The sequence below is a fragment of the Lithobates pipiens genome, unplaced genomic scaffold (genome assembly GCF_037356315.1).
Source record: "Lithobates pipiens isolate NorthernLeopardFrog02 unplaced genomic scaffold, aLitPip1_a1.2 Scaffold_16, whole genome shotgun sequence".
NCBI classification, from domain to species: Eukaryota; Metazoa; Chordata; class Amphibia; order Anura; family Ranidae; genus Lithobates; species Lithobates pipiens.
In genome coordinates, this window is record NW_027507748.1 from 26,466,235 (window position 1) to 26,483,444 (window position 17,210).

Genomic DNA, 17,210 nt, shown 5'->3' on the forward strand with positions numbered 1-17,210 from the left:
AGGCTGCAACCATCAGCAGGTGATTCTCTGCAAAGTAAAAGCCATCCTAGCAGCTGTTTAGCTGCCTAGCAGCTGTTTAGCTGCTTGATTGCTTTTACAGGTGGCAGGAGGGAACGCCCCCCCCCCCCCCCACCGGTGCTACCACCAGCCGGCGAGTCTACCATAGAGCTGACTGTGGACCAGATGGTCCCCCAGCTATCTCTATTGCCCTGGGAGACTAGGAGCGATATCATGGCATCACTTTCACTGACGGCAAATACTTATTTTTTTTACTGGAAAGCCTGAGATCGATTGTTAGGAAAACGCTTGTTAGCCAAACGATTGTTAGCAAAAAGCATCAGGCTGGAAGCGACGTCATGGCGTCACTTCCAGCACTGGCAAATGCAAATACTGACTTTTTATTTTTACTGGGAAGCCACATAGATCGATTGTATTGCTTTGCTTTTGATGAAGGCCTAAGGCCGAAACGCGTCCGATTTTTGGATGAGGTTATTACTGTAATGCTTAAATAAATATTTTCCATGGAGAAGCTGTCGGGTTGCCGGCCTGTACTTTCTATGGATCTTTTGTGAGCTTAATTAGCCAGAGCACCGACTACTCTACACACCAGCTATATTCTATATAGCGGTAGAGTTCGGCTGAGTTATTTTCCTTGCGATTGTATCGATCTGTATAGTGGAGAGATGTGTTGACTTAGGCTGCGTTTCCACTAGTGAGACTTGTCATTGCACAAATCGCATGACAAGTCGTACCACATGATTTCCAATGAGTACTGTTCATATCTGTGTGACTTCAAAAAGTAGTCCCTGCACTACTTTGGTCCAACTTTGATGCGACTTGAGGTCCATAGACCTCAAGAATACACAGGCATTGCGTCAAGTCTCATCAAAAATCACACGATTATCAGGTCGCAGTAGTGGAAACCTAGACTTGTAGACCCCCAGATATCTCTATATAAAAAAAAGACGACCGGTAATGCTCTATTCCTATTACAAGGGATGTTTACATTATTTGTTATAGGAATAAAAGTCAAAGTCATAAAAAAAAAAATAAAAAAAAAAGGGAAAAAGTGTAAAAATAAAATAAACAATAATTAAAAAATAAAATAAATTTAAAGCGCCCTCCTCCCCTTGTGCTCACACGCTGAAGCGAACGCGCATATGTAAGTCGTGCATATGTAAACAACAGTCAAATCACACGTGAGGTATCGCCATGAAGGTTACAACAAAAGCAATATTTCTAGTGCAAGACCTCCTCTGTAACTCTAAACTGGTAACCTGTAAAAAAAAAAAAAAAAATAATAATAATAATAATAATTAAACTGTTGCATATGGAGATTTTTAAAGTTTTCATTATCAAAAATTCCTAGTACTGTGCGACATAAAAAAAAACTGCAACGACCACCATTTTATTCCCTAGGATCTCTGAAAATAGTTATAATATATATATATATATATATACACATACAGTATATATATATATATATATTCTCCACAATTTAAGAGAATGTTTGTTTAAGCTTGCGGTCTATGGACCTCAACTCGCATGAAAGTCAGTCCAAAGGAGTACAGGGACTACTCTGAAGTCGCACATATATGAATAGTTATCATAGGAGATCATGGGTGAATGACTTGTCATGCAACTTTGCAGTCCCAAGTCACAGGACAAGTCGCACAAGTGTGAAAGGGGCCTTGGATGTATAAGGCTTTCTTTTTCTATGACTGCGAGTTGTTGTGCGACTTGACACATGTGAAGTCGCATGAAAAGTCAAAATTGAAGGTATGGGGTCCCCGTTCTAACTGGTGTGACTCAAGTTCGCAGCGACTCTAAAAAGGGTTTTTGCATTACTTTTTCCCCCTCCCCCGACTTGTTCTCGCACGGTTCTCACTGGTCACGTGTCATCGCATCAAAAATCACATTGCAAAGTCGCACTGTAAATTGTGCGACTTTGGAAACCTAGCCTAAAAAGAGTCTTATTACAAACATTTACGTAAAGACAAAAAAAAAATGAAGAAAGGGTAAGGAAAGGAATACTCTTTATAATGCAATGTAAAAGCCGCATTGCAATTAACAGCCAGATAATGCACCGATTCACCCCCCCCCCCTTTTGTGTTTTTTTTTCCCCTTGCCCGCTGTGTTACAAGAATATAAAAATAATGTGTATTTTCAGGGGTTTTCACTGATGTGAAAACATATATAGTATTATTTGCAGCTTTGTTTATATTCCTTGTTAAAATATTCAATAAAAACAGAAAAAATAATAGAAAATGTATAATAATAATAATAATAAAAAAAGAAAAAAAAAAAGGGAAATATATTTCGATAATACGTGGCATCTAAAAAAGGTGCAGTGACTGACAGGTCAGTCAGTGAAAGATGATGAGGGGGGTAATAATTATAATTTGAAATAAATATGGATTTGCATGCTCGGTGCAGGTGACGGTATCATTGTTTCACACGTTTATCATGTAAGTGAAGCTCTCTCTACAACTGAAAAGGATAATAATACAAATAACATGAAATGTGATACATGCTGCAGAGACAGGTCTTAATACCGGCATACATACAGCTCATGTTTAGGATAACAACATCATTAGGAGAAGGAGAGATATACGTTTCATACGAGAATTCCGCATCAGTAAGCTGTCTGTGCAGGCATATAGGGGATAATAATAAAAATAATAATAATAAAGTGTGACGTAGACTTTCTACACACCGGCAGGTGGCTGTAACCGTAACAGGAGAACGCTCTCCACGTGTTACAATCTGCTAAGAGAAATATCTACCAAGTTTAGACTGAATACTACAAAAAAAATGATCTTTTGTGCAAAAATGTAAGTAATCTGAATTGAAGACAGTAATGTGTGTGGGCAGATTTTACAACGTGACCCGGTCACGGTGTCACACAACCTCATTCTATTTTTAGGAGGACACTGGATCTTATAAAATGAGCCCCCACACACACACACACACACACACACACACACACACACACACACACACACACACACACACACACACACACACACACACACACAACTCCAGCAGATGTAAAAGTTCTTTCTTGTAGCAGGGGGGCTGCGCCCGCGCTGCAAGGGTTCAAGTGGTTGTAAACCCTTGTTAAAAAAAAACAAAAAAAAGTGCCTATATTTACCTGCTCTGTGCAATCGTTTTGCACAGAGCAGCCCCGATCCTCCTTTTCTGGGGATGCCCCATGCGGCACTCCAGGCCACTCTTTAATTGGGTTCCCCTACTAAAAGCCGCTTTCCTTGGGGGGCAACCGTGCGGGCTCGCTCCCGAGCCTCCCCCCACACCCGCTGTTGCATCCATTGACACAGAAGACAGGGGGACTCGCCCCCCCCACCCCCCCCACCCCCGCGTCACTGGCTTTGATTGACAGGGACGGGAGCTATCAGTCTGTCCAATGGAGGAGAGAGATGGTGGCTGGAGCCGCTGCGCTCGTGCACGCTGCTGGATCGGATAGGGCTCAGGTAAGAAAAAGGCAGGGGGGGGGGGGTCTGAGGGGGAGCTGCAGCACAGAAGGTTTTTCACCTTAATGTATAGCATGCATTAAAGAGGAAGTAAACCCTGATGGATTTACTTCCTCTTTCATTCCCTGCAAAGGCAAAGCATAATGGACTACTATGCATGGCATAGTAGCCCATTATGTGTCACTTACCTGACACAGGTCCCCTGTAGTCCGGCGCATCCATCTTCTCGGTGGGGTCTCGCAGCTCCGACGCTATCATTCGGCGAAGCCGCGATGACGTCACTCCCGCGCATGAGCACGGGAGCCGACACACGCCGCATCTCCGTCGTTGAAGATGCCGCGCTCAGTGCGCCTGCACGCCGCTGTCTACGGCGCATGCGCCGTAGACAGCGGTGCCTGTCTTCGGGCAAATTTCTCCTAAACCGTATAGGTTTAGGAGATATTTCTTGGACCTACAGGTAAGCCTTAATCTAGGCTTACCTGTAGGTCAAAGTGTGTTGTAAGGGTTTACAACCACTTTAAACCCAAAAATGGAACTTCCGCTTTAAGTGACGGTGACCAGAGAACTCTGCATAGAATCGATAAAAAATGCTTTGTTAAGATCGCAAGGGGGGAAAAGAATCGTGGTCTCGATTTTTAACAATCAATAATGCAGCTCTATTGCACAACTAAGGCCCCTTTTACACTGGCTTGTCTGTTTTTCAGTTGGACCCGATCGGACCCTTCAGTCTCCTCCAATGGAGCAGCGGGTGTTAAAGGACATGTCTCCATTGACATCCGATGCGCAAAAAAAAAAACAAAAAAAAAAACACGGATTGAATCAAATCGGAGGGCAGTCGGTCGTACAGGCGGTCCGTTTTCATTAACCGCCTCACGCAGATATACTGTGGCAGAAGGGCACGTAGAGACAGAATCACGTACCTGTACGTTGTCCTTTAAGAGGCGGGTTACGGGCGCACCCACGAGAGTGAATGGTTCTGAATGGTTTTAGTTTTACCGTAGTCATATTTAGTCGATTAAATCGAATATGTTTAGTTAAATTGTCATGCATTAGTTAAACTTTTCTCTAGAATTTCCAAACTCATTATATACTCCTGGAGTAAAAAAACATAACAAAAAAAAAGTCTAATAACATGTTATTATTTATGGTAATAAGGTTTGAACAAACTACACAGACACAGATTTAACCGTTATATAACGTCTTTATAAGTAATACACCCCTCCCTCACATTTCCGTTCCGTTTACATTCCTTGAGGAAAATTGGCATTTTGTCATAGTTTTCGTCAATTGATGAAAATTCTGAGTAAATTTTGTAGTTTTAATCACTGGAATGCCGCTGATGAAAATTATGACTGATAGATCACCGGACTGAAAATGGTTGGGCGAAAATAGGGTCATCGGTGCTGAAAGCTGGGGCGAAAATAGGCTCGTCGGTGCTGAAAGAGGCCGCACATAGGCTAGTCAGGGGGAGGCCAAAAGCGGGCGAAGATATGCTCGTCGGGAGGCCAAAAGCGGGCGAAGATATGCTCGTCGGGAGGCCAAAAGCGGGCGAAGATGGGCCCGTCGGGAGGCCAAAAGCGGGCGAAGATATGCTCGTCGGGAGGCCAAAAGCGGGCGAAGATGGGCCCGTCGGGAGGCCAAAAGCGGGCGAAGATGGGCCCGTCGGGAGGCCAAAAGCGGGCGAAGATGGGCCCGTCGGGAGGCCAAAAGCGGGCGAAGATGGGCCCGTCGGGAGGCCAAAAGCGGGCGAAGATGGGCCCGTCGGGAGGCCAAAAGCGGGCGAAGATGGGCCCGTCGGGAGGCCAAAAGCTGGGCCCGTCGGGAGGCCAAAAGCGGACGAAGATGGGCCCGTCGGGAGGCCGAAAGTGGGCGAAAATAGGCTCGTCGATGGGCTGAAAGCGGGCGAAAATAGGCTCGTCGATGGGCTGAAAGCGGGCGAAAATAGGCTCGTCGATGGGCTGAAAACATGGTCGTCTGGGGCGATAGCAGGCAAAAACAGGCTCGTCGGGGGGGGGGGGGGTGATAGCGGGCAAAAACAGGCTCGTCAGGGGGCGATAGCGGGCAAAAACAGACTCGTCGGGGGGGGGGGGGGCGATAGCTTGCGAAAATAGGCTCGTCGATGGGCTGAAAGCGGGCGAAAATAGGCTCGTCGATGGGCTGAAAACATGGTCGTCTGGGGGCGATAGCAGGCAAAACAGGCTCGTCGGGGGGGGGGGGGGGTGATAGCAGGCAAAAACAGGCTCGTCAGGGGGCGATAGCGGGCAAAAACAGGCTCGTCGGGGGGGGGGGCGATAGCGGGCGACAATAGGCTCATCGGGGGGCCCGATAGTGAACAGTTGGGGGGGCCGATAGCAAGCAAAAATGGGCTCATCGGGGGGGCTGATAGTGGGCAAGCATAGGCTCGTTGGTGCCGATAGCTTTCAAAAATAGGCTCGTTGTTGAGGATAATGGCTGAAATAAATTCATATTCATTTAAATTGATGATGTTAATTAAAAAGGGGACTACAAATATATTGTGAGGGGTTAGCTCGGTAGCGGGTGTGTGTGACCCCCTGGATGGGTTCACAACACGAAGTCAGGCACAGCAGACAGCGGTGTAGGTTCAAAAAGATCCGGTTTATTTTGTGCTACATGCAGTGAGTACAAATAACAGCCAAACATAATAAACAAGAAAATAAATCCTGGGTCAGCTTGACCTCTAACTACACACGTAGACTCCCTGTCTAACAACTGGGTGCACCTTGTGCTGCCCCAGTCCCTGTCTCTATTTGTAGGGGTTTGCCACACAGGCGTTAACTCACCGCACTGACAGATCTCAGACTCCCCAGTCTATACACACAAAAACTGTTCCAGGATGGAGCATCTCCCTATGCATGCTGGGGTTTTTTGTAGAGGTCTTAATGAGCCACATACTACAGCTGGAGCTCATTAACTCTTCCCCTAATTGTAAAAGTCTGGCATAAAGCCTGAATCTAGGACACACATATTTCCCTCCTGAATACAACCAGGTGATTTTACCTGCGTGCTGCCACAATATGTATAAAAAAAAATTATTTTAATACAATAAAATGTATTAATATTTTATTTAAATATATATATATATATATATATATATATATATATATATATATATATATTATATATATATACCATTTCCGTTTCGTCCTAAATTTTCGCTAATCAGAATTTTCATTTCGTTGCAACACTAGAAAATATTTTTGTCTATCAAAATGGCTACTGCTGTACATCGGTAGTCATCCCCATGCTATTGATAAAATATAAAAGCCACACACACATTACTAATGGCAGTACAGCAACCCAGAATGAACAGAGTGTAACAGTCACAAATATATTATTAACTGTCACAGCAATTACTACTAATGCTGTACAGTACATGCAGTGTAACCTCCCACACACAATTAGTAGTGGCGGTAATAATAATTTCTGTGCTATGTGTGCGGAGTAATAGAACCCCCCCTCCCCCCCATACCTTTATTAGTAATAAATAATAATAATAAACAACTGTGACAGACCCAAATGCTTATTGTTAGGGGTGGTTCCATTCATGATACTCCCCGCTGCCATGAAGTGGTATTCTATTTTTTCCACATATTCCAGCAGTAATAATTCCACAACCAAGGATGCGATGTACAGTCCCAGGTGTAATTACTATTTATAGTAATCATCTCATGTGTAATAAACCAAAATATAGTTATTAATGCCGCAGTAACAAAAAGAATTCTATTGTTGTGAGTGCAGTGTACCAAGCCGGTTATCATTCAATTAATTATAATAATTAAAACATTACAGAGATTGTATTATTTATTATGATTAGTAGTAATAGAGGAGAGGACAGCAGTGTTATAGACCTTGGTAATTAGCATTACTAGTAGTACCGGTAATAATAGCAGTGTATGAGCTCAGGGCAATGGACCAATAAGTAGACATGGATGTGGTATAATGGACCCACATAGATTATTATTAGTAGTAGAAGTATACTCAGTGCTATGGGTGGACTGTAATAGACACAAATACAAGGATATTATCATTCGTTATACATTATATGGTACTCTCATAGGTGAAGCATAGTTCCTCCAGACATGATGATTATTAATAGTAGTATGTTGTATAGAGTACTCCATGTGAGGGGCCCCTGAATATGGTTATTATTAGCATTCCTAGTATGTAGTACTCCTGTGAGTACGGTGTAGGTTGTAGCAGCTCCTGACATGATTACTATACAGTTGCTCTAAGAATGTGGCTGTACAAGACCCACATATCCATACTGTTAGTGTATAATACTCCCATTGCTATGAGTGAGGTGTCAGGACAAATAAACATTAGTACAGTACTCCGCCTTCTTCCGTGAATATAAATATTAGCAAGCCCTGCTGGGGAGGGGGGGGCGGTGAGGTGACATGTCAGTACCTGGGCTCAAGGGGTGACGCAGCGGCTGCCACTTCATAGTCGGTGTAATTTATTTGGTGGGGACACATTCAGTGATGGGGGTTCTATATGTGGTGGTAGACACTCAGGTGGGGTATGTGTATTATGTGAGGAGGTGGGGGACACTCAGTGGGGGTGGTGATTATGTGAAGGGGGCACTCAAGTGAGGGGGGGTGGGGTGATTATACGAGGGGGGTATACTCTCAGTCACTGAGGACAGGGTACACTCTCTGTGAAGGACTCTCACAAGGAACGCTCTCTCTATGGTGAAGGGACTCTCTCTCAGGGACACTCTCTCCTCTCTCTATGGGAAGAAACTCTCGGGAGACATTCCCTCGTCTCTCTCTATGGTGAAGGAACTCTCGGGAGACATTCTCCGTCTCTTCTCTATGGTGAAGGAACTCTCGGGAGACATTCTCCCTCTCTCTCTATGGTGAAGGAATCTCTCGTGAGACATTCTCCCTCTCTCTCTATGGTGAAGGAACTCTCAGGAGACATTCTCCCTCTCTCTCTATGGTGAGGGAACTCTCAGGAGCCATTCTCCCTCCCTCTCTCTATGGTGAAGGAACTCTCAGGAGACATTCTCCCCTCCCTCTCTCTATGGTGAAGGAAATCTCAGGGAGACATTCTCTGTCTCTCTCTATGGTGAAGGAAATCTCGGGAGACATTTCTCTGTCTCTCTCTAAGGTGAAGGAAATCTCGGGAGACATTCTCCTCTCTCTCTATGGTAAAGGAAATCTCGGGAGACATTCCCGTCTCTCTCTATGGTGAAGGAACTCTTGGGAGACATTCTCCTCTCTCTCTATGGTGAAGAACTCTCAGGAGACTTCACACCTCCCTCTCTCTATGGTGAAGGAAACTCAAGGAGACATTCTCTGTCTCTCTCTATGGTGAAGGAAATCTCAGGAGACATTCTCTGTCCTCTCTCTATGGTGAAGGAAATCATCAGGACGGAGACATTCTCCCGTCTCTCGCTATGGTGAAGGAACCCCGGGAGACATTCTCCGTCTCTCCTATGGTGAAGGAACCCTCGGGAGACATTCTCGTCTCTCTCTATGGTGAAGGAACCCTCGGGAGACATTCTCCGTCTCTCTCTATGGTGAAGGAACCCTCGGGAGACATTCTCCTTCTCTCTCATGGTGAAGGAACCCTCGGGAGACATTCTCCGTCTCTCTCTATGGTGAAGGAATCTAGGGAGACATTCTCCGTCTCCTCTATGGTGAAGGAATTCTCTCAGTGGAATTCTCTCCCTCAGTGAAGGGACTCTTATGGTATTCTCTCTCTATCTTGGTGAAGGAACTCAACTCATGGGTTCTCTGCAACTATGGTGAGAGAACGGTCTCGGGGACAAAAAGAAAAGAGAAAGGTCCTGGACAGCCGCACACACTGGAGGCATCTTGATTGAAGATTTAAAATCCAATATGGTCACTTCATGTACGGAAAAAAAAAAAAAAAGATAGGGAAAAACAGCTAACGTGTTTCACACCATGTGTTGGTGCTTAATCATAGCTAAATTATCGAGGACTAATTGCACGCGTGTGCATGTGCGTGTATATATATATATATATATATATATATATATTAAGTAAATGAACAACCAAAGAATAGAATTATCTTAAAGAGTTACTAAATATCTTCCAGTTTTATCCAATGACCTCCATCTATTCCCAAAATCTTAGATAAAGGCATATGTACGGTATCCAGGAAAGCACCCTCTCTCAGTGGGCTACTATCACCGAGCCTTACACTAGTAAAAAGAGCTCCACCTAACTGGTTAACCTCAAGGGCACATTTAAATGTAGTGGCCGAGGTTGTTCATATTGTCCTCTTATTAAAAGGTGGTGACCTCGACCTCCACAGGTAAACGGCATAAAATATGCACAATATGTAGGCAGGACAACACATAGCCTTAGGCCTCATGCACACTGGACGTTTTTGGATGCTTTTACAGAGGGCTGTTTTTGGCAGTAGACGTTTTTTTTTCTACAGTCATTTAACTCTCCATCATGTTATCCTATGTGTCCATGCACACATAGGCTGTTGTCCGCAGTTTTGGGCAGTGGGTTTTTGAGCAGGTAAAAAAAAAAAAAAAACTAGTGGGGTTCTGAGAGACGTTTTTCAGCTGTTAACATGCTCTAACACTGATAAGGGTCGATAAACGCTCAAAAACGTTGCTCGCCAGCATTTAACGTTTTTGATCCATTGAAAAAAAAAATTTTGTTTTGAAGAAGAAGGAAAAAGAAACAAACACAAAAAAAACGTTATTGCAAAAACATTGAAAAAAATCTGCAAAATTAAAAAAAAAAAAAAAAAAAAAACTCACTGCAAAGCTACTGGCGTTTTTATAACATTATTTTAATGTCCAGTGTGCATGAGGCATAATGCCGCGTACACATGACCAGACTTTGACAGCAATGGTCTGACGGAACGAATCCGTCAGACAATTCGATCGTGTGTGGGCTCCATCGGACCTCTGCTATACAAAAATCTGACTTTAGAAATAGAACGATTCAAACTTTTTCGCCGGAACGTCTGCCGGACCCAGTTCCTATGAAGAAATCCGCTCGTGTGTATGCTAGTCCGACGGACAAAGACCGACGCGGGGGCAGCTATTGGCTACTGGCTATGAACTTCCTTATTCTAGTCCAGTCGTACGTCATCACGTTCAAATCCGTCGGACTTTGGTGTGATTGTGTGTGACCAAGTCCGTTCGTTCGGAAAGTCCGTCAGGAAATCCGCAAAAGTCTGTCGAAAAGTCCGGTCGTGTGTACGCAGCGTAAAGATCATCTTCTATGATCATCTTCATGATATAGAGAAAGAACATTCCACTAATGTGGCACGCCATTGGAATGAATTTCATTCTAAAAAACACCTTCAGCCTAATTATCCAAGGCATAGACAAAATAGCAACACCACTTAAAGTGGTTGTAACCCTTACAAACCACTTTGACCACAGGTAAGCCTAGATTAAGGCTTACCTGTAGGTCCAAGAAATATCTCCCAAACCTATACGGTTTAGGGAGATCTTGCCCGAAGACAACCACCGCTATCGATGACGAAGATGCCGCGCAATGCCGCGCGTCTCGGCTCCCGTGCGCATGCGCAGGAGTGACGTCATCGCTGCTCCGGCGAATCACAGCGCCAGAGAGCAGCGAGACCCACGGAGACCCACCAAGAAGATGGATGCTCGGAACTACAGGGGACAGCGGTGACTTCGCTGGCTCCTGTGTCAGGTAAGTGAAACATAATGGGCTACTATGCGATGCGATGCATAGTAGTCCATTATGCTTTGCCTTTGCAGGGAATGAAAGAGGAAGTAAACTCATCAGGGTTTACTTCCTCTTTAAGAGATGGTGACAAATTTGGCATTTTGTATAAAGAAGAAGTTCGCTGGATATTCACTTTAAACACTAGACAGCCTATTGGCCTTAAATTTTGAATGGGACGTGCTTCATTTTTATTAATGAGATTTATCCGTTAAAAAATTATATATTTTTTCTGATACTTTGGTTTGAGCGGTATGTGAATCGTTTATTGACATTGTATAGTAGACTCCATTTATGTCCTGGCATGGTTGCACTCTTGCCCTATTGCTCTGTTATTAGGATTACATATATTCATACATCATTTCATTTTTTTTTTTTTTTTTTTATATATATATATATATATATATATATATATATATATATATATATATTATTATTATTTTTTTTTTTTCATATATTCATACATCCTTTTTTTTTTAATATATTCTATATTTTTTAAATATATATAATTGTTACATATATTCATACATCATTTCTTTTTTTTTTTCCTTTTTTATATATTCTATATTTTTTTAAATATATATGTAATTTTTACATATATTCATACATCATTTTTTTATTTTTATATATTTTCAGTACTTCTTAGTCTATACATATCAGAGCGGTATGATAGCTCTCATGTCTGCTATACTGGGACTAACATTAGGTCAGTATCTATACCCATGCTATACTAGATTTGTCATCTATCACGTTTTTTCTGTACAACTGTTCGGGCTCACTACCATCCTTTCTGCAGCGCGTGGGGTAAGACTCTTGTCCCACTGTGCACAATGTTCGGAAGTTAATGCAATGAAGCTATTGCCTCGCACTGCAGCGTGCGGAGTGAGACTGCGGCTTCATGTTGCACACCACCTCTCCGTTTAAAGTTCATTCCTTGATTTTTTTCATTGGTATATCTCCTTTTACACGCAGCTAGGCTACGGTCTTACTTAACCTTCACGTCATTATATGCTTTCCAAATCGAATGACAGTCTTTACAAGTCTAGACCTTTTTTGCCTTTGATTGATTTTTGTTCACACATATAGGCATCTATGTATATATAGACGCTTGTACATTCGGGCTCTCTTCTTCTTTTACCAATTTATGTTCGTGAAGGTTACATTGGAATAATGATAACATTACAATAGATATTTTTAACTCTAAATATAATTATTTTTACAGTTGTGAATAGGTTTACAGTTCATATGTCTATTGACTGTTTATACATTGACTATTGTTGTAATCGTTTTGCTAATATTTGAGACAATTTGTCCGATATTATTCATAATTACATCATGATTTTGCACATTTGCATTAAGATCTGCACCATGTCATAAGTTGCATTATTTTTCATTATCATTTATTATTTCCGATTTTATGCCTATGATTGCACTCTGTGGGGGAGATACATTAAGGTAACAACCACACGTATGTTTTTATTCATAATGTCTCAATTTGATACTTATTCGTTTTGATTTTTTTTTTTTATTCATTTTTGTGTGCTTTTTGTCGCCCCCCCCCCCCCCCCCCCCCCCTTCAGGTGTTTTCTATTTTAGGTCTGATCATGTGGGGAGGTTCCTTTTAAGATAATTCTATTCTTTGATTGGTTGTTCATTTCTTATTTCCTCTCTATATACACATGATTAGACCTTCATCATTTATCTCTGATTAAGCACCAACGAATGGTGTGAAACACGTTAGCTGTTTTTCCCTGTCTTTTTTTGTACATGAAGTGACTGTATTGGATTGTAAATCTTCAATAAAGAAGCCTCCAGTGGTGTGCGGCCGTCCAGGACTTTTTCTTTTCTTCTATGTTTGTGAGGAGCCAGCACCTGCAATTTAGAGCGGGCGTTTCCAAAAGGTCCGGAGCTTCTGGAGCGGCAACATTTTCCTATCTCTTGGGGGACACTTTCTATGGTGAAGGAACTCTCTCAGGTGACACTCTCTCCCACCCTCTCTCTATGGTGAAGGAACCCTCTCAGGTGACACTCTCTCCCACCCTCTCTCTATGGTGAAGGAACCCTCTCAGGGGACACTCTCTCCCACCCTCTCTCTATGGTGAAGGAACTCTCTCAGGGGACACTCTCTCCCACCCTCTCTCTATGGTGAAGGAACACTCTCAGGGGACACTCTCTCCCACCCTCTCTCTATGGTGAAGGAACCCTCTCAGGTGACACTCTCTCCCACCCTCTCTCTATGGTGAAGGAACCCTCTCAGGGGACACTCTCTCCCACCCTCTCTCTATGGTGAAGGAACTCTCTCAGGGGACACTCTCTCCCACCCTCTCTCTATGGTGAAGGAACCCTCTCAGGTGACACTCTCTCCCACCCTCTCTCTATGGTGAAGGAACACTCTCAGGGGACACTCTCTCCCACCCTCTCTCTATGGTGAAGGAACACTCTCAGGGGACACTCTCTCCCACCCTCTCTCTATGGTGGTGAAGGAACACTCTCAGTGGTATTCTCGCTCTCTGTGAAGGAACTCTCTAATGGGATTCCCTCTCTATGGTGAAGGAACTCTCTCAGGGGACACTCCCTCTATGGTGAAGGAACACTCTCAGTGGTATTCTCTCTCACTCTGTGAAGGAACTCTCTCATGGGATTCTCTCTCTATGGTGAAGGAACCCTCTCAGGTGACACTCTCTCCCACCCTCTCTCTATGGTGAAGGAACACTCTCAGGGGACACTCTCTCCCACCATCTCTCTATGGTGAAGGAACCCTCTCAGGGGACACTCTCTCCCACCCTCTCTCTATGGTGAAGGAACCCTCTCAGGTGACACTCTCTCCCACCCTCTCTCTATGGTGAAGGAACCCTCTCAGGTGACACTCTCTCCCACCCTCTCTCTATGGTGAAGGAACCCTCTCAGGTGACACTCTCTCCCACCCTCTCTCTATGGTGAAGGAACACTCTCAGGGGACACTCTCTCCCACCCTCTCTCTATGGTGAAGGAACACTCTCAGGGGACACTCTCTCCCACCCTCTCTCTATGGTGAAGGAACACTCTCAGTGGTATTCTCGCTCTCTGTGAAGGAACTCTCTCATGGGATTCTCTCTCTATGGTGAAGGGGCTCTCGTGGTATTCTCTCTCTCTCAGGGAACGCTCTCGCTCTCTATGGTGAAGGAACTCTCATAAGACACTCTCTCCCTCAGTGAAGGGACTCTCTGTGACACTCTCCCTATGGTCAAGAAACTCAGAAACTCTCTCAGGGGACACTCCCTCTATGGTGAAGGAACACTCTCAGTGGTATTCTCTCTCACTCTGTGAAGGAACTCTCTCATGGAATTCTCTCTCTATGGTGAAGGGGCTCTCGTGGTATTCTCTCTCTCTCAGGGAACGCTCTCGCTCTCTATGGTGAAGGAACTCTCTCATAAGACACTCTCTCCCTCAGTGAAGGGACTCTCTGTGACACTCTCCCTATGGTCAAGAAACTCAGAAACTCTCTCAGGGGACACTTTCTCTCTATGGCAGTGATGGCGATCCTTGGCACCCCAGATGTTATGGAACTACATTTCCCATGATTTTCATGCACTCTGCAGTGCAGTTGAGCCTCATGGGAAATGTAGTTCCAAAACATCTGGGGTGCCAAGGATCGCCATCACTACCCTATGGTGAAGAAACTCTTTATATTCTCTCTAAGTGAAGGGACTCTTGGTGGTCTTCTCTCTCAGGGGACACTCTCTCCATGGTGAAAGGACTCTCTCAGGGACACCCTCCCTCTCTCTATGGTCAAGAAACTCTCTCAGGGGACACTCTCACTCTCTCTCGCTGGTGAAGGAACTCTCAGGAGACATTCTCCCTATGGTGAAGGAACTCTCTCAGAGGACACACTCTCTCTATGGTCATGAAAGTCTCTCAGGGGACACTTTCTCTCCATGGTGAAGAGACTCTCTCAGGGGACACACTCTCTCTATGGTGAAGAAACTCTCTTAGGGGACACTCTCTCTATGGTGAAGGGACTCTCGGTGGTATTCTCTCTTTCTCTCTATAGGGACTCTCTTTCAGGGGACACTCTCTCCCTCAGTGAGGACACTCTCGGTGGTATTCTTGGTCTATGGGGACACTCTCTCTCTTGGGGGACACTCTTTCCCTGTGAGGACAGTCTCGGTAGTACTCTCTCTCAGGGGACACACTCTCCCTCAGTGAAGGGACTCTCGGTGGTATTCTCTCTCTCAGGGGACACTCTCTCCCTCAGTGAAGGGACTCTCGGTGGTATTCTCTATAGGGACTCTCACTCTTTCAGGGGACACTCTCTCCCTCAGTGGAGGGCAGTCTCGGTGGTACTCTCTCTCTCTCGGGGGACACTCTTTCCCTGTGAGGACAGTCTCAGTGGTACTCTCTCCCTCAGTGAAGACAGTCTCGGTGGTATTCTCCCTCTCCCTGTGAGGACAGTCTTGTGGTATTCTCTCTCTCAGGGGACACTCTCTCCCTCAGTGAAGGGACTCTCGGTGGTATTCTCTCTCTATAGGGACTCTCTCTCTTTCAGGGGACACTCTCTCTCTCTTGGGGGACACTCTTTCCCTGTGAGGACAGTCTCGGTAGTACTCTCTCTCTCTCAGGGGACACTCTCTCCCTCAGTGAAGGGACTCTCGTGGTATTCTCTCTCTCTCTCTCTATGGGGGCTCTCTCTCTTTCAGGGGACAAACTCTCTCTCAGGGGACACTCTCTCCCTCAGTGAAGGGACTCTCGTGGTATTCTCTCTCTCTCTCTCTATGGGGGCTCTCTCTCTTTCAGGGGACAAACTCTCTCTCAGGGGACACTCTCTCCCTCAGTGAAGAGACTCTCGGTGGTATTCTCTCTCTCTATGGGGACAAATTCTCTCTCAGGGGACACTCTCTCCCTCAGTGAAGGCAGTCTCAGTGGTATTCTCTCTCTCAGGGGACACTCTCTCTCTCAGTGAGGACAGTCTCTGTGGTACTCTGTCTCTCTCTGTGAGGACGGTCTCGGTGGTACTCTCTCTCTCTCTCTCTCTCTCTCTGTCTGTGAGGACAGTCTCGGTGGTACTCTCTCTCTCTCTCTGTCTGTGAGGACAGTCTCGGTGGTACTCTCTCTCTGTCTGTGAGGACAGTCTCGGTGGTACTCTCTCTCTGTCTGTGAGGACAGTCTCGGTGGTACTCTGTCTCTCTCAGTGAGGACAGTCTCGGTGGTATTCTCTCAGTCAGTGTAGTGTAGTGAGGGGAGTCATGCGGGGACACGGGGGAGGAGACAGGAGAAGGGGGACGGTACGTAGAAGGAGGAGGTGTCAGCCGTCTCCCCCTGTCTCCTCTCCCTCTCACCCCGCCCCGCCATCCCTCCCTCCGCTCTCCTCGGCTCCGTCCTCGGGAATTACCTTCTCTCCGCTCTGGCTCCGTCCTCCTCCTCCGTCCCGCTCACTAAATCCTCCATACCTCGGCCCGCTGTCACCTCACAGCACCCCTGACAGCCCCGCCCAACTCCAGCCCGCCGCCGCACCCCATTGGCCGCTGTCCCGCTAACCCGCCGCGCCATTGGTCGCCGGGCTTGGCAATCAGGGAGTGGCCGCCAGCGACACGCGCGTCCCGGCCACGCCCAAAAACAAATCGAGCTCACCTCGGCTTGCCCGCCCCGCTTCTCCTCTCATTGGCTGAGATCTCGTGTGCTCCGGCGTAGCGAGGTTGCTATTGGTGGAAAAGCACGCCGCTTGTCCTAGAAGGGGGCGGGAGCTAGAACTGAAAGCTCGGTGATTGGTTGGTCTTTCCAGTAACACACTTTCCTTTTTTTTGTGATGTGACAGCGTACACCCGCTCGTGGTACGGTGACAGCGACGTCACGTGCCCGTCCCCGTGCCTCCCGAGGAACGTCAGCGGCTGACATGGAGGACACACGGGCGCCGATCCGCCATCGTAGTCGCTGATTGGCCTTACAGGACGTCACTCGCGCTATAATCCCGCCCTCCCCTAGCAAGTTAGTGTGTCCCAGACTCTCCTTCCTTTTTTTTTTTTCTTCTATG

The 17,210-nt window shown here is 45.5% G+C and overlaps 1 long non-coding RNA gene across 1 annotated transcript in view; it reads right to left on the reverse strand.

Annotated features, from left to right (window-relative positions):
• The window catches only part of LOC143981688 (uncharacterized), a 365,565-nt gene extending 348,901 nt beyond the window's left edge, over positions 1-16,664 (reverse strand). The window contains exon 1 of the long non-coding RNA XR_013274348.1: positions 16,572-16,664. This is a non-coding gene — a long non-coding RNA (uncharacterized LOC143981688). The remainder of the gene's footprint in view (positions 1-16,571) is intronic.
• Between the last annotated feature and the right edge of the window lie 546 nt (positions 16,665-17,210).